The sequence below is a fragment of the Taudactylus pleione genome, unplaced genomic scaffold, assembly GCF_031769625.1.
Source record: "Taudactylus pleione unplaced genomic scaffold, aTauple2 ptg000006l, whole genome shotgun sequence".
Classification (NCBI taxonomy): domain Eukaryota; kingdom Metazoa; phylum Chordata; class Amphibia; order Anura; family Myobatrachidae; genus Taudactylus; species Taudactylus pleione.
The window spans coordinates 2,462,484-2,481,684 of NW_028284409.1; positions in this window are offsets into that span (position 1 = coordinate 2,462,484).

Consider the following 19,201-nt stretch of genomic DNA (forward strand, 5'->3'; position numbering starts at 1 on the left):
CTCTGTACTCATTGTCTTTTCTCAATGTAGCAGACCAATTTTGGCCATCAGTGACGTTTTTATACATGCGTCAGCATTATTCGGCCGCATCATTCCTTGTGCGCACCTATTATCCGTCCTTAATTTGAGTGGGAAATTAAAGACTATTTATGGCTTGGTGTGACTCCATTCGAGGTGGCATTTTTGGATTGTTGGAGGTTTCTCGGTGTAGTGGTTGGTTCTTTGTTTGTTGGTTCGTGAAGGAGTAGTTGGTATTTTTTGGAAGGAGCGTTTTTTTATTACTTTCTTTGTTTACATTAGCATTTTTGCGTTTCATTTTTTTTTTTTGTTTTTTTTTTGAGTAAGTATTTCAATAATTCCCATAAATATTGATTATTAAATTGTTTTAAAATTTTTATTTTTTTTATTTTTTTAACAGTTATTTTGGCTGTGACCAAGTGACCTTTTCGAACTTTGGGATATTTGTCAGTTTTTGGTGTTTCTGGTTTTATTAATTAACAAATTAGATGTGTTGGTCTTAGCATATGTTTCGCTAAGTAATGTGTGCTTGTTCTGTGTAAAATCATGTCTTAACTCTAAATGTAGCGTACTATTTTGCGAACTAATGTGTGCTTGTTCTGTGTAAAATCATGTCTTAACTCTAAATGTAGCATACTATTTTGCGAACTAATGTGTGCTTGTTCTGTGTAAAATCATGTCTTAACTCTAAATGTAGCGTACTATTTTGCGAACTTATGTGTGCTTGTTCTGTGTAAAATCATGTCTTAACTCTAAATGTAGCGTACTATTTTGCAAACTAATGTGTGCTCCCTTCTCTAAATTTACGAAAACTATATTTGGCTTAATTCCTAGTTTATTAAATTAATCATAAAAATATTTTCTACTTTTGAAATGTAGGTGGATTTAACATGATACGACTCAGGCCTGTAAGAATCTTTGGTTTTCTTTGAAAAGATAAGTATATTTTTCTTCATACATTTGTCTAAAACAATAACTACCTGGCTTAACATTTCAGGTTGATATTGGCCGTATTATATTGGTCATGGTTCCAGAACCCGACCAACCTCAACTTCATCCCAGGCGTAGGCCTCGTAGGTGTGCAAGGCCCCAGATATATAGAACATGTGTCATCCTTTTTGGAATGCCAGATGATGAGGTGTTAAGGCGCTACCATCTTCCGCCACAATCATCATAGACACTCTCTAATTAATAGAGAGTGATCTTGAACGGCAAATTGACGGTCCTATAGCAATACCACCACTTACGCAAATAATGTCGGTGTTACATTTTTGTGCCTCAGGATCCTTTCAAACCACCATGGTAATAGTGGCAGGAATCTCCCAATCCTCCTTTTCAAGGATCCTGAGGGCAGTGATGGATGCACTTTTTAAACACCTCCATCATTTTATTAAAATGCCATTGGATATGGGTTCCCTTAATGTGGTGAAGGCTAATTTTTACCAAATTGCTGGCTTCCCACACATCATAGTGGTTGTGGATGGCACTCACATACCATTTCAGCCTCCAGCAAGTCTGGAGGCAATATTTAGGAACCGCAAGCACTTTCATTCGATGAATGTAATGATGATATGTGATGCCTCCCTCCAGATCCTGTCCCTGAATGCCAAATTCCCAGGCAGTGCACATGATTGCTTCGTTATCCGGCAATGAGGGATTTGGCACAAATTAAACCTACAAGCTGGTGATGCATGGCTTCTGGGTAAGTTGACACCTTCTGTTGAAACCAATGCAAAGCTTGGTACACAATGGTTCTGATGTTTTTTTTTATATTTTCACAGGAGACAGTGGTTACCCTTGCACGCCCTGGCTGCTCACTCCTTATTTGGTTCCCACACCAGGGCCACAAAGTCAGTATAATTCCGCACTTACAGCCACCAGGCAGGTGGTGGAGTGCTGTATCGGCCTTTTAAAAGTTGTGGTCCTGTGTGGGATATTTCACAACATCGCCATAAGGAGTGGTGTCCCAATGCAGCCAGAGGATGCCTTGCCTGAGGACGGCCCCCCCGAGGTTGGTCGGAGGTCAGTATGTGGGGTGGCCATACGCGATGAAGTTGTTGCAAGATTTTTTAGGTAATTATTTCCACAAATTAATTTAATTGACACAATGTAGACATGTAATATTTTAATGTACACTTTAACTTTTTTTTGTGTTTTTGTTTTATTCCCTAAAATGACCATAAAAATCCATGCATACTACCTGATCAACACAAATGACTTTATGTGGACACATTGGATATAACTTCGGGAACAATGATTTCTTCTCCTCATTTCTGGATTCATGTTGGCATGCTACTTCTTCAAATAGTTCCTGATTTATTTTTTTTATGGGTGGATTTTGTTGTTGTTTGGACTTTTGTGTGTGTTTTCAATGTGTGAATTTATTGCGTCAATTCACTTGGTGTTTATTATTTGTGTGGATTAAATTTATTTTTTACGTTAACCAACTACTTCCTTTGTAAATTACAACCAAGTGTAACCTGTTCCAAAAAATGCAAACTTGCTTACTGCCTAATACTGTAATTTCTTAATTTGTAAACTTTTGTACCCTGCTTTGTTGCTAAAACCAAACACCAAAGGTATTATGGTGAATCAGTATGTTTTCAATTCTAGGCTTAAGCAGGTAGCTTTAATTTTTACATTACCCCCCCAAAAAAACAAACGATTTTTGAGGTTAATTCTACAAACCTATTGGTATTGTTATGTGTTTAATTTGCAAGCTTACATACTTACTTGAGCTTTCTACAAACAAATTTACATTACTTAAAAACTCAGGGATAAATAGTAGACTTATGTAAGGTTCAACAATCTAAGATTTACAGACAAGTAATGAGACTTAAATAATTATAAATAAACTTTATTTTTGGGTTAATTATTTTTTTGATAGTAAAAAACTTAGTGGAGCAGGATTGCCAAAAGGTGGTCCAATGCCACCAGCATGGCAATGACATGTCCCTGGAGATCCAGCAATACGCCAGCAATTGCCTCATTACGCCTCTGGTCCTCTGTGGGTTAAAAAAATGTGCGGATTGGTAAAATGACACCTTCATTTAGATTTTAAAAACCAACAAAAAATTCAGACTATCCAAAAAAAAAACATAAGTTACCAAAACATGTCCAAAACAAAAGGAATGCAAAATGAAAAGATTTAAAACAAATAAGGGCCCAAAATGAAGAAATAAAAATGAAAAAAAAAAGATTTAAAACTAAGCAAAACTACGACATTTGTTGGTACCGTAAACAAGAAAGACACAAGTGTAAGTGTTTGGAAATGTGTCATATGGGTAAGGGGAAAACATCCTTGACATTGTTTCCCAAAGATATATATAAAAAACATTTGAACTACTTTACTATTTTGAACTGCACAGGCAAAAGGACAACATCAACCCAAATAATTTTTTTTTAAAAAAAGCATAGTTTAAAATGTAAACATACCGGGCACACTGCTGACTGGGCCTGGAGCCCTGAATTCCTCCTCATCTGACATGGGCCAGTGGCTCATGGAAGGAGGAGGGGTAATGTTGGATGAAGTGGAGGGTGAGGAAAAGAGAGGGGGGGTTTGAGGGGAGGGGGAAGTTGGAGGGATGGTAATGTGAGGAGAGGGAGGGGACTGACGGTCGGCAAGGTCTGGGGTGGAGGGGGAATTTGGGGAAGAGTGGGCAGAGGATGTTTGGGTGGGAGTGGGGGATAGGGGACGAGCCACATGTTCGGCGACGTCTGAGTCTCCGCTCTGCCCCTAAATGATGGTGAAATTCATTTTTAATTACAAATTACCTTTTTTTTTTTTTATCCAAAAATATAACAAAAACAACAGGGCTATACTGTAAACATGCACACGCAGGTATGTCCAAAATAAACCAACAGGGCTATACTGTAAACATGCACATGCAGGTATGTCCAAAATAAACCAACAGGGCTATACTGTAAACATGCACACGCAGGTATGTCCAAAATAAACCAACAGGGATATACTGTAAACATGTACACGCAGGTATGTCCAAAATAAACCAACAGGGATATACTGTAAACATGCACACGCAGGTATGTCCAAAATAAACCAACAGGGATATACTGTAAACATGCACACGCAGGTATGAGCCAAAAAAAAAAACTTAAAAACATACACAGAAAGACTTACTTTGGGCAATCCGGAGACGCAAAAGGGCCAGCAGGCGTGGTGATCTGCGCCGCAGATCCGACCACCTGCGTTCCAATTGGCCTATATTTCGGCGATAGCCGAGAGAACGCAGGCGGCGCACCTCCGCGTAGGCCCTCCGCTTCAGGAGGTTGGTGACGGGGGGCGGATGGTCCGTTATTCGGTGGTCCATCACCTCAGTGAGGAACAGAAGCTCACACCTACAAAAGCGGTGGCTCTCATGATGGCAATGATTTTTTTTACACAAAACAGTTTTAATAAAGGTCCTAGAAAAAAATTTGATTGGCTAATGTAAATTAGCAGGAACAATTCTATTGGTTATTGTATGAGTCATGTGACCTACACCCTCACAAATATAATGTGAGTTATGATAGGCTTGGTGCAGTGACATGCATAAGCTAATTTAAATATAAAAATTAAAGTAGTAAAATCTGCCTATAAAAAAACCGCAAAACAATAGTAGCATTCAAACAAACTTTTAATTTAGAAAAACCATCCCCTTGGTCAAACCGTACGTATTCTGCGGAACAAATGATACACACTAACAAGAATAAAGTTTATTGAAAATGAAAAAAAAACCAGGATTGCAAACATGTGAATAACAATTAAGGTAATTAATATAGTGATTGTCAGTAATTGATTCAAGTATGTTTGCAGAATGAAATAGCAGGCAATCGAAAACTGACAGGGCCACGTCCGGAATTGACTTGTGCGAGCGCTCCATGCAACCAAAGAGGAGACGGACGCTCGCTATTTTGAACGTTCGCTAGCTAGAGGAGGGGTTGGGAGAATATGGGGCGGAAGGTTAGCTACGAGCGAACATGCGAGCGAGCGCTTGAATTAAAATTTTTCAGCTCGTACGGCGGACGAGCAAACAGCCACTTGCGTCCGGGTCTGAATCGGGCCCTCAGTCCACATCTATCAAGTACTACCACTGTGTCACCCTCTGGTGTGTCTCAGTTTGCACCTCATGTACTCTGTACAACCGAGTACAACCATTGAGTCATCCTTCTGTTCCAACAGTGCAAAAGGATCCACGCTCCGTGCATTCAGTGCTCATCTATTTTAATGCTATCACCATCCTCCTCCAGAGCCAGCAGAGCATCCTACTCCTTCATGGACCTGTCCTCCTGTCTTTCTGTATATTAGTTCAGGGATCAATTCCCATTGTGCAAACTCTGTTCCTATAGGTATAGCACCTGTACTTGTAAAATATTCTCTCTCCAGTTCCCACTCATATCGGATAACTGACCAAAGGGCCATGACCTGCTTGCCACTTGGAGGGGTCACTGGTGAACACCTCCTGGCAGGTTAGACTCCGTGCCTTTGGTCAGGTCTCGTCAATATCCAAGACTTGTGGATGAGGAGAACTTACATTCAGGCCCCTCACCTCCAATTCCTCCCTCAACCCTGGACCTCAGTTTTCAGCCCCTCAGTAGGGAATTCCTCAGAGCCGGGTGTGACACCTTGTCTCTGGATCATCCCTTGGCTTCCAGCAACAAATTCTAGACTGCCTATGTGTGTAATATTTTTTTACTTTGTCTCTGGCTGTAGCTACATTTAACTCCTTGGCTACTCGGCCCTGGGAACCAACTCTAAATTTGCAGCGCTGCAGCACCTGAGCTGTACATGATAATCAGGTCTACAAAATATATTCCACTATAACTGATGCTTAATCTATGATACTCCATCCATAGACTCCTTAATTATGTGGCTTGTACAACAAATGCAAAATGTGCATACAGGGGTATTTTCAAATACAAGAACATCAGACCACAATGGCTCTCTCTGCTCCTCCGGCACATAATAAAGTCCTTTATGAGGAAATACTATCATCCATGCCCAATTCCCTGAAACACCATTATGCCTGTATTTGGTTGTTCACACTGCAGTTTCATGGCTGAACCCCATGCCTACACCAAAGCCAGTGGTCAGTATTGGAAAAAAATTCAGCATTATATATACAGTATGGATCATTGAAAATAACTGGAATGAAGATGCTCTCCTTCATCAGTATCATTGAGACTTATTGGACAACTTAAGATTGAGTTTTGACATTCCTACTTTGTTTAAAGAGTTTATACAGAGGTAATTGATTATCAATAGATGGCTGACAGAGTGTTGTATAGAGTAATGGTTCTCAAACTCGGTCCTCAGGACCCCACACAGGTCACTTTTTCTAGGGCACCCAGCAGGTGCACAGGTATATTCATTACTCACTGACACTTTTAAAAACATCCACAGATGGAGCTAATTATTTCACTTGTGATTCTGTGAGGAGAACTGGAAAACATTAACTGTTTGGGGTCCTGAGGACCGAGTTTGAGAACCTGTGATATAGAGTATGATAGGTATAATGTTTCAATTACAGTTCCATATCTGCTAGTAAATCTGAACATTTGGTTCCAGAGAGGTCAGAAAACAATCCTATGCAGATAGGGCCATACAACATCACCTGACTGAAAAAGAACACGGAAAAAAGAAAAATGAACAATATAAAACTCTTCTATTTGAGAGGGAGACCCACAACACCTCTTTTCCTGGAAGGGAATTCCAGATGAAGAATATGGAAAATTATATGGGACATTGATCCTTCTATTCTGAAAGACTTCCATTTTTTGTACTCTGACCTTACGGCATCTTGAAGATAGGAGTAATGCCATAATATTATAAGAAAAATAGAAACATAACCCATGGAACTTTATCCTTGATCCTCTAGACTGGGAAGCAGTTATTCTACCAAGTTAGCCACAGCAGGTGCAGTTTATTTAGGCTCCTGTTCATTAAAACTTAAACAGCATGAATTTGCTTTCTCTCCACCCACTTCCTAGCTACATCTAGTTAATTGCAACCTAGGGAATATAAGACTTGAAACAGCACTAGTGGTTTCTTATTGTCTAGTCTAACTGCTCTTGTTAAACTGGCTCTGCTGCTTGACTTCCTAGACTTTTGCCATTGGCTTTGAATTACTTCCTCTATTTGTCAGCTCCTCCTGCTAGACTTGCAGCTTTCTCTGTTAAACTGGGAATTATTTGCAAGGGGTTTACAGCACTCATCATCACCTTCAACATCCTGGCAGTGATACTGCCTAAAGTCTCTTGGTGATGGAATTGCCATCTATACCTCTTTTTGTATCACCCTTCACCACAGTATTCACTCTTGCAGGGGAATGGGATTGAAATGCCGGTGGCTCTCTAGCTGCTAGTTCAAATCCCGTCAGCAGCTGACCAAAGGGAGGAAATCCCAACAGCGGAACATAAGTAACCTAACCCTCCCCTCCCCCCTAACCCTAATACTCCCTTAGGAGTGCCTAACCTCCCCCCTAGTACCTAACCCTAACCTCCCCCCGGTGGCAACTAACCCTAACCCCCCCTTCCACTAGCCTAACCCTAAACCTCCCTGGGCGGTGACTAACCCTAAGTCCCCCCGGGGTGCCCTAAACCTAACCCTTCCCCCCGTGGATGGGTGCCCCAGACTTACCTCGTTCAGGCCAGCATCGTCCTGGATTCCAGCATCAGGATTATGATAGGTATCGGTATCTCGACGCCTGTCTTAAATCCCTAGTCGGGATTCTGCCATAGGGATTGTGACCGGCGCATAACTACATACCCTTGCAGAGTCAGTGGACAGAGCTTCAGTGCTTCTTTCTCAGCATTGGCTCCACTTAATAAGGCTGTGATTCTTGTAATAGTCATACCTCTCTGGTCCTATTCCCAGGCTTTTCTATATCTGGCAAGGATCTCTGCAAGTAGTGAGCCATTTGCTATTTATCCCCTATGTCTATATTCCTGAAACCCAGACTCTTAAAACAGGTGCTTGCTGTTACACATATTTATCTGGAGAAAGAAAAGTGATGTTGAAAATTTAAGCAAGGAAAGGAAAATGCTGTTCATACATTACTCAATAGTGACTTCAACCATGGTAACTTTTTTTAGTTAGCTAGATAGTCATCATCCAGAGAGCAAATTGATATTGTTAATCGGAAATACTGTTATACGAAAAAAGGCCAGGATGTAAGAACCTCTGTTAAATTTATTATGAAGATTTGTGTTGTGGAACAATGCAGCATTCTTCTTAGGAAAATTAAGGATGGTACTATTTGTGAAATACCTATTAGTCTTGATGTTAGTAGCACAAGAGCAGAAGATCTGTCTTTAATTCTGAAGGAACACTGGAAATATTCTAGGTGGAGCAAACTAAGGGCATTCTATATATTTTGACCCAAGTTAGTTTCACCAAATAAACCAAGGGTAAGAGTGATATTTCAACATAAACTCTGTTGCTGACAGAGAAAAAACAATGCTCAACTTAAAGTAGGGCTTCTAAAATTTGCAGAGAATTATTCAGTGTTTAAAAAATATATCCTCAAATAACTGTAAAGAAAAGACAAAGACAATTAAGAAACAATGTACAGTGATTTCAAAGATAAAGCCTGTGAAAACTGCCTGACCTGTAGTTATCGGCTTCTATATTATCATAATTTATCTCTGCTATATATGCAAATATGTTTTCAGTGTTTAAAACTTCTATTACATTAGCCTGTATTCAGGTGTCTTGTGAGTTTTTTTCAAGGCTTAAAGTAGCAAAAAATTGCAAAAACTCTTTCTGGTAAATTAAAGTAGTAAACACGTATATTAGATCAATGTTTGGAAAATAACTATTTTAGAATAAATTCTGCTAATAAATATTAAAAGGAACATTGTAAGGAATATCATATTTTACAACAAAATGAACACATTTACTATTAATCTTACCTCTTCTTAAAAAAATCACATGCTACCACCCTCATTGCTGTAACCTACAATATCTATCAGAGAAATAAAGTGGATACTGCATGAAAAAAGAAAGAAAGAAAGAAAGAAAGAAAGAAAGAAAGAAAGAAAGAAAAGAAAGTATGTTTATTACTGTGAGTAAAGTTATTTTTTTAATTCTGTGATTTTATTCAAAATCTGCTATTTGTTTGATTTTTTTATTTATAATTATAAGTATTTATAATTTTTTATATATTTTACAGTACCTTGAACAAGTATTTAACCCCTAAGAAGTGAAACTATTTGTGTATATTACAACTGACACTTAAGCAGATTATTGCACAGATGGTGTAATGGTTAGACCATGAAATCTGTAGTTCCTTCAAAGAGACAGTTGTGCTCTCTGTGGCTTCCTTCAAAAGTCTCCTTCTTACTTTGATGCTGAATTTTGTCCAACCAGTGCCTAGGTGGTATTGATGCAGTTTACATGTCCTTGCAATTGATCCAACAGTGCTCACTTGGATATCCAAGCGCTTGTATATTTTTGTTGACTTTTGCTACATTGTGCGTGTCTACTTTATTTTTAGAAACTTTTTGGTGTTCATTTTCACAGTTCCCCTTAAAATTCACAGTATGATTAATGTTATTTGAAATAGGGGTCTTTTATTCATAAAAACTGAATTTTTATAATGATTCACAGATAGAGCCTAATTGAAAGGCCACTTCTTCCACAGCACAGGGGTTGATTAGTTAAAAAATTGTGAGACAAATAATGAATTAGGAGTTTGAAAATTTACATGAAGTGGCTCGCTGTATAAATATTGTCTGGAACAATCTGTGTAATTTTAATACAAATATTTTGACTTTAAGGGGTTAAACATTATTGCAAGCCTGTGTATTCTCCATTTAAGTGTGCTTTTATCTGTCTGAAACATTAAGTAGAGGTTGCTGTTGTGCTGCTTTCACGTAATAGCATGGGCTAGATTTTTTCACAATGGATTGGCCATGTCCTATATTTGCTGCCCACACGTGTGTAGTGGTAACACATGCTACTGCTTGGGCCTCTTCTATTGGTTTCATGCTCCAATGCATCACTGACTACAATTATGTGGTTGGATTGGTATACATAGAAATGGAAGTGCAGAAATTCAATTCAGATACTGAGACTATTGGGTCTATTTATTAGTAATTGTGATGGCACCATGAAAATTGACATTACAGATCACTGCATATTACATTGATTTGGAATGTGTTTCATATGCAATTTATCAATCTGGAGCTTCTCTTGCAGCGCCAGAGAAAACCCCAAGACTGAGCAGGCTAACGCTTACAGTGAGGAGTTCAGGCAAAGTGGAACATGGGCCAGGTGGGATTCTTGCATAACTTCTCCAGGTTCTCAGGTTTCTTACAAAAGGAAAGGTATGCGGTAATACCATCTCAAGATTGTTACATTGAGAAAACACCACAGTTCCCATAGTAAGCTACATGGAGACTGTAAATTATAAAAATACAGAGGGACTGAAAGAGAAATCAGTTATTTATCTGATATTACTCTTCTTAAATAGCTGAATGCAGTATTTAGCCCTTTCTTCATTAAAAATGCAGGGGCAACAAAGGGGTTATCAGTGCTTCATACTGTAAATATACCACTTTATTAAGCACTGTAAATATACCACTTTATTAAGCACAAAAGTAAATCTATGTATATAACTGTATATACTGGTTACAAATTATTTGAGTTAAACATTAAGTTCTCAATTCACATTTTAACCTGCATCGAATTTGTCCCTAAGCTAACACTTTAATCCATTTCTGGAATAAAGAATTATCTTCGGCTTTCTTTAGACAAGCATTCACATTGCATTCCAGAAGATCCTTGTGAGATTTTGTGTACAATATATCAGTAAAAAATGAAACAAAATAGGAGAAAGATGGTGGTAAATGAAGTGTAGTTAAACATTGTTGTCATGTTTTGGATTTTCAGATCCAAGTCAGAACCCTTAGGCTGGGCTGACGAGTTCAAGCAGAATTGTGGTGGTTGTATGAGGAGTCTACTCATGGGGGTGACCCATGTGGTAAATGCATGATGCCTTCACAGACGTTAGTAAAATGTGGAAGGCCCCAGGTCTGCCCCTGGAACCAACTGAGTGAAACTCAACCATCACCATGAATACAGGAATAATGGGTTGGAACCAGTGTTGAGAACTCAGGGGACAGATCAACGAGTAATACAGGTAAATGGTGGCCAATCTGGAATCTTCTAGCAGATCCTGCAAACCAATTACCAGAGCTGGATGACTGAAGCCTACATCCTCAAAGAGGAATATAGATCCAGTACCCAGTTCTCAGCAACCAGAATGAACAATGAAGCAGAGATTCAGCACAAACCCTAACACTCAAAGATAGGACTCACAGAGCAACAACCACCAGTACCCTTTTGTCATATACTCTGTGACTGGCTAAATCCTGAAAAGGCCTGTATGGGATGCGTGGAGAACTTCCCCTTTCTCTCTTGGTGAAACAATAGGAATGGACTAATGTTAATGAAGGGGAGTCTGTATTAGTAATGCAAGGTAGCACAAATCACACATTATTGACCTATTAGTACACAGGCAAGCTATAAAATATAACCTACCCATAATTCCTTACAATTATGATTGTGGCTATAGGGCAGAGAATGGCAATCCACTGAAAGGACTCATTATGGAGCAATACCACCAAGACCAGGGTTCGAGATGATCCCACACTATTCCTGTGAAATTACAGATGATGGCTGCAGGCCACGGTCAGGCTCAATGACACATTTATCACATATAACAGTTACCAACCTGATCTCTATCACTGTTGATAACTTGACAATCCACCCTGCCCCACAAGCATGCTGCCTAGATGTCACCCTTGACTCTGAACTGTCCTTTGTTCCCCACATTCAATCTGTCTCAAAATCATGCTACATACATCTAAAAAACATATCCAAAATTCGACCATATCTCACACAAGACACTGCAAAAAACACTAATCCATGCACTTATTATTTCCCGCATTGACTATTACAATAGTCTCCTTACTGGCCTTCCCAAAATTAGGCTCTTGCCACTACAATCCCTATATAAATGCAGCTGTGAGGCTCATCTTCTTGCTAAACATTCATCGTTTGCTGCTCCGCTCTGTCAGACACTCCATTGGTTACCTATTTTCTACCGTATTCAATACAAAATACTTTTACTTACACAAGGCTATTAACCAAACCACACCAACATACATCTAAAAATATCTCCCGACCTCTCCGCTCAGCACAAGATCTGCCTCTCTCATTTCCATGCATTACTTGCTCCCATTCACGGTTACAGGACTTTTTTCGGGCTGCACCCACTCTGTGGAATGCCCTCCCATGCACAATAAGACTGTCCTCTGGTCTCCCCAAACCGTCAAGCATTCCCTAAAAACTCACCTCTTCAGACAAGCTTACCAGATTCCAGAACCACCCACATAACCATCATAGCTTCCAAATATAATTACATCGCCTTTCACAGTACACATATAACCTCTCACATAGTCTTTCTTTCACATCCTCCTTACCTTTGGCCAACATTCCTGTGTGACTGGATCATACAGACCACCAAAAAACTTTGCATTCTGGCTGGACAAAAATGCAATACACTACAGCACCTTTCCTTGTGTATCAATGCTCATCTCCTTATAGATTGTAAGCTTGTGAGCAGGGCCTTCCTACCTCTATGTCTGTCTATTATTACCCAGTTTTGTTCTATTAATGTTTCCAATAGTGAAGCACAACGGAATATGTTGCGCTATATAAGAAACTGATAATAAATAAATACATATAAGGGTTTGTGCAAACTGCAGATTCAACATGCTCATGTCATTATAACAATTTATAGTTGGAAATCAAGATGTGCATTCGCAATATTGACAGTATTGCCCAGTATAGTCACAATGGCATGTATGCCTACACCTTTATGTATACATAACACCTGTCTTGTGTACTGTACATTATATTGTCATATCTACACAGCCATGGTAAAACCAGCTTTACAGCAGTCAACATAAAAGTTAAAACCATGTTAGTGTATGTACGCATTTTCTTAAAAGCAAATCCTTATTATTATGAGAAAAAATATTTCCTTACTATCGGAAAGTATATATTTTCCTCATCAATGCAAAGGGTTTTGCTTTCAGAAAAATTGCATTTTAAAATTGCAGGCAAAATCACTAAATATCTGTGATTTTGATACATTGCAACTTGATAAATTGATAAACCCCTATATATTAATTTGTAGTTATGTTCTGTATATTGACAAGATTTTCCTCATCATCTATTCTACTCAATAAAAATATTCCATATATAAGCATTACATAAGCATGATTATTTCAAGTCAAATGGCATCATCAACACAGATATTCGAATATTCAGCAATATAAATGCACCATTATTTCAAATAAAATGATATCCTCATCTTTACACCCGACATGCCCAACATTGTCTTATCTTGGAAGCTAAGCAGTGTCAGGCCTGGTTAGTACTTGGATGGGAGATCATCCGTGGTTACCTGGTGCTTTTGATCATATGGGACTGGAGGCAGTAATACTTCCAGTTGAAGCAGGGTTCATTGTCATACAAATCATAAGCTGATCTACTTACTATTTAAACAAAACTACAGTAAAACTCCCTAGCACTCCCACTTCTGTTACATTGTTGTTAAAAATAAAGGAACAGTCCTTTCATGCTCCTTGTTCTTCCTCACATTCATGGCATTTCCTGCAGTAGGCTTACAATATGAAGAAGAAAAAACAAACATATAATACTGAGTAATTGTAAAGATCTGATGTTGAGTGCCTCACACTGCATGCAACCTATCACCAGCATGCATTATCAGTAAGCCTCTGTTGTGACCAGTAATATGTGACATGGTCACTTTCATGAATATAAAATATCACTTTGGATTTAACATGAAAATAGAGCAGAAAAGGTACAGAAAAGCAAAGTATTTTGTAGCAAGTGACTACTGTAATATCCCTATACTGTACTCACATTGTGTAGGCAGTTTCTTTGGAGATCTTACAATGCAAATTCAATTTAATCCACCCCAGACAGGAGAATGTTACCCAAAAGGTAAAATTGTGGTCTGGTGGCAACTCATGACATTACTCCCTCCTTCTTAAAAAGTTTACTGGAAGGCCTCTAGACACCTATGAGGTCTTCCAGGAAACTTTGAAAATTCTTGACCATAGCAGGTGCATGTACATTAAGCACACTGTCATTGTCTTCTGGGCTATATTCCTTCCAATAAGTAAAACATTGAAGATTATTCTTAGAGATATGCGAATCAAGATTTTTTTTTTACCTCAAATTCTTCTCCATGTTGAGTCTGAATTTGGTGGGTAGAATCCGTTAAATACTAAAGGTTGCAGTAACAAAATATGGAAGGCACTAAGTATTCATAGAGATGATGGTAATTAAAATTTGTAGGATACTGGATTAGGGACTTGCAGGATGCTGAAAAGTCCAATATACTGAGGAGAAAACTTCATAGTAGGAAGTAGATTTTGTGTACATAGCCAAAACTTTATCTCCTACTTTTAGGTTACTAATTTCTCAAAGTCTTTTACAAGCAAAGAATTGTATCTACTTGAAGATATTTTAAAATTGATTTTTTTTTTAACCAGTTTGTTTTATTTATGAGTAAAGAATGTGTAGATAAGGACTTTTAAGAAGAACTAGGGAGTGTACGCTAATGGAAATTTTCTTTATATTTTTAATATTGTAGTCATAAATCAAGAGATTAAAAGACTGTCATGATAGGTATAAATGATTGGAATATGTTTTAAACAAATCTGGTCTGAGTGCCCCTGGCAAAATAATGGACTGGCACCCCCCCCCTATATTCTAAATAGGGATGGTGCATGCCAGAGGCATGTATCAAAAAAAATGGGTGAGACCTAATGGGGAAGAGGCGTGGTCACACATTTGTACCATTTAAATTTACATCACACAGTAGAGTAACCTTATTTATATTACACTGCACAGTAGTCCCCCATTTATTCACATTGTTCAGTGTTAAATGCTGACATGTCAATAACAACATGGACATGAAGGGATGGTGTACTTACATTTTAAAGCACATCTGTATTTCAATTAGCATGCATTTTTTATTTTGCTTGCTTTGCATGGACATGTATAATAAATCTTGAGTAGACACTATTGTGTATAAAAAAATGTTGATAATATTTTTATGGAGGTCCCACCAAAAGCAACCCACCATTAACACATAAGGAAGGAATGAATATCTAGTGCCAGGGTACTTGGATCAATTGTGGAAACAAAGTAAGAGCCCATTTTTCTTACTCTGCTCCATGTACTCTGTCTCTTGTTCTCTGTCTTTGTGTGTCAGTGTCGGCTTGTTCTTGTTGAAGTATTCTTAAAGATTGTAAGCATAGAATCATTATTATGATTGATATCAAAAAGTTTTACAGTATTTTAATTTAAAGTTAGTTCATTTTTTTATATATTTTGTTTGCAATATCTTGCTAAGTTGAGAGTGTGGTTTGTGTGTGTGTGTGTGTGTGTGTGTCTTGTGTGTGTGTGTGTCTGATGGCTGGCCCTTGACAGCAAATGATGTCTGCAAAGAGGCTGGTATAAAGAAAAGGCTGAAGGTTAAACTCCCATATAATTTATATTGTCAGGAATACTTCCTACTGTGACAAAGCACCTGATAATATACACTATAAGGCTGAGTTTAGTAAAGGGCCATTTAACCTGACAAGATTATATGATTTCCCAAAAGGAGGAGTAATTTTCCTTTAATAGGTGAAAGACCCAATTGCCATTGTATTGGATACTGAAGGCTGGAATATAAAATAAAGACAAACCTTTACAATGGGACAATGAAAATCTGTAGCAGATGTGATGCATCATTATAATAGTTCATTTGATATTATATTATTCAGGACATGGTTTCTATAAGGAAGGACATTTGATATATCTTATATTTATCTGTGTGGGTAGTTTTCAGCTTTTCAAAGTGCCATATGGGTACCCAGAAATCTCACAGAAGAGCAGATGCAACGGCGAGTTGAATTGTGCAAGAACACCATTTGAATATCGGAGAAAATACCTGATTTCCTGACATCAATTGTGACAAATTGTGGATGTATGGAACCACACGAATTCGCCTCTGCCAAAAAAATTCTGTGTGATTCCTTCGGTGTATAAATTTGTGCTTCTGTTGTTCTTTGATGTGTACTGTATGATCCTACAGCACTGGATTCTCCGTGCCAGATAATTAATGGTGACTACTATGCAAACATCCTCAAAACCCATTTGCGTGGAGCCATAAGGAAGAAAATACCACATTTGCTGAAGAAACAGTGTTTTTTTGCTCCAAGACAATGCCCGACCATATGTTGCTGCTGTTGCATTGGCATCACTGACTGAAATTAATGGGACAGCACTAGAACACCCTCCATACAGCCTTTACTTAGTGCCCTGTGATTTCTGGGCATTCCCAACACTGAAAAAACAACTGCAGGGAAAGAAGTTCTCAACAGATGATGAAGTGAAAATGCCACAGCTGCAACACCAAAAGTGATGTCACAAAACAGTTTACTGCACATCTTTGAATCGTTGTTGGAATGCTGCAAAAAAATTATTGAATGTGAAGATTGCTACTTTGAAAAAGAAAAATGTTCAGATCCTGTGGAGTCATCTGATTCTGAATTAAAAAAATCAGTCCCTTTACTTTTCAATCAGCTCTCATACCATTGATAGGAAATGTTGATATAGATAAATAGAAAGGATTATGAGATAAATTAGGAAAAAGCCTGAGTGGAAGACATATACATTATGATTAGAAGCCCTTAGTTATGTTCCCCCTCCAGCCTATGTAGCACAAACAATGCCTGTGAAGACAGGAGAAGCAGAAAGTCTGGACTATTCTTCCAGCAATAATGGCATTGGCTAATAAAAGTAAACCAAGTGCATCTAAGAAAGACAGAGTAGAGAAAAGAGAATGTTTTTCCTCACCTGCCTAAATCTTTTGCACAGTAGTGTGTGTGTGTGTGTGTTTTTGTGTGTATATATATATATATATATATATATATATATGTTGTGATAGAAGCACTGGTAAAGTGGTCAAGGGCAGGTACATTTGTCCTAGGTTTTGGCCTATGTGTTCTAAAAAACCCCAGGGGAAGTCTGTTTTGCAAACAGGTCAGGGTATCGACTTTCGGAAAAGCCGGTTTGGGTCCTGGGGGGGTGAATGTGAGGAGAGGGAGGGCTCCATCCACAGGCCACTCCAGGTTTTGGGCCTTTCAGCCTGGTAACAGGCTCATTAGGGCTTGCAGCTGGAGATGGCTAAGATAAGCATGGTTTGTTTGTGGCTGAGTGTCTCACACCTGGGAAAGTAGGCATGCAGGCTAGCATGTCCAGAGACACTGTATGATTACCCTGTAAGTACTGTGCATGTGCTGCAATTGCTGGTGAGGGCAGTAGGCCCTACCATTCTGGTAGTGAGGGTACCCACTGTTTAGTTAGTACCCAGCCGGGCTAGGGTTATGTTTACTGTTTATTTTGTTTATGTGTTTGGTACAATAAAGACTGGCGCCAACCAGTTTTTATATGAACCCCAGACTTGTGTCCTGTTTCCTCAGCTGCTGTATGTAAAGAGGGAGACCATCTACCCCAGGAGAGGCATCTCTATCCCGACTGTGTCACAATTGGTGGAGAATGCGGGCAAATGCCCACTTGAAATTGCAGCAAGAGGAAAAGTTCTACATTTTTAAAGTGATAGACCCCAATTTTTTGTGTTGGGTATCAACTCATGTTATGTGAAGTCCATGAAGGTGGCATTGACAGATGCTTAGAGAAGCCAGGATTTGCTACAAACCTACACCGAAACACAACATGGAGGACATTGTTAAGGCCTTGGTCCAAGCTAAAAAAACTCAGCAGGAAACTAACAAAGCCTTGCAAGAAGCTACCAGAGCTCAGCAGGAATCTACCAATGTACAACTAATGACCATGGAGGCAGCCCAGAGGCAACAATAAGTCACCATGGAGGAAGCCCTGAGACAACAACAAGTTGCCATAGAGGAAACCCACCAGGCCTTAAAAGACGTGGTACAACAGTTAGAAGTCCAGTCTGGAGATGCTTCCACTGAACTTCCAAACAACACTCGCTCCATATGGGCCAGTCACTTTCTGCAAAAGATGACCAAGAGTGATGATGTGGAAGCGTATCTTACGGCCTTTGAGAGAACCACAGAAAAGGAGAGTTGGCCCAAGGAACAGTGGGCAAGTCTTGTGGCACCCTTCCTGTCTGAAGAACCACAAAAGGCCTACGATTTGTGCCTAGCCAATGCAAAGGACTATGAAAAGCTAAAATGGGAGATCCTAACTCGCTTTGGGGTCACCTCGTTTGTTCATGCCCAATGAGTCCACCACTGGGAATTCCAAATGGAAAAGCCTCCATGCTCACAGATGCATGACCTCGTCCATCTATCCACAAAATGGCTACAGCCTGAGATGCTTACAGGACCACAGATCGTCAAAAGAGTTGTGATGGACTGGTATCTGCAATCGCTGCCTGCATCTCTGCACAAGTGGGTGAGCCATGCAGACCAGTTAGTCGAACTGGTGGAGACGTATGTGGCAGGTGAGGAACTGTTGAGTGTGTCCCACCGAGCCCCGTTCCACAACGGCGATCTCCTGTGACTACTGGTAAGACTGTTCCAGGGGAGAAGGGTGCTGGGTGGTGGAATGAACTTAAGACTGTGGGTTTGGAACCTGGAGATAGGCCAGCCAGGCCAGGAAGGTGCCTACCCCATAAGAGACTAGATAATAGTATGATACAATGTTTTTGATGTAGTGAATTGGGCCATATTGCTGCTAATTGTCCACTCACCTCTGAACCTATGTAATGTGATACTGCTTATGTCCATCGCAGAATGTCTTTCTTTGCACAGCCTGCCTGTACTGCTGACCAACAGGCTGAGACAGAAAAGCAAATGTGTAATGTTACTGTAGAAGGCAATCAAGTAGCGGCTCTCTTAGATTCTGGCAGCCTGGTTACTCTTATGAAAGCTGAACTAGTGAACCCCTTAAAGCGCAAGGGAAGAGCTGTTTGTGTGGCCTGCATACATGGGGATACTCAGTATTTTGTTACTGCAGAAGTAAACATAGAAACACAGTATGGTTCTGCTATAATCTCTGTGGGTTTGGTGCATGGCTTGAGGTATGATATAATGGGGAGAGACTTTG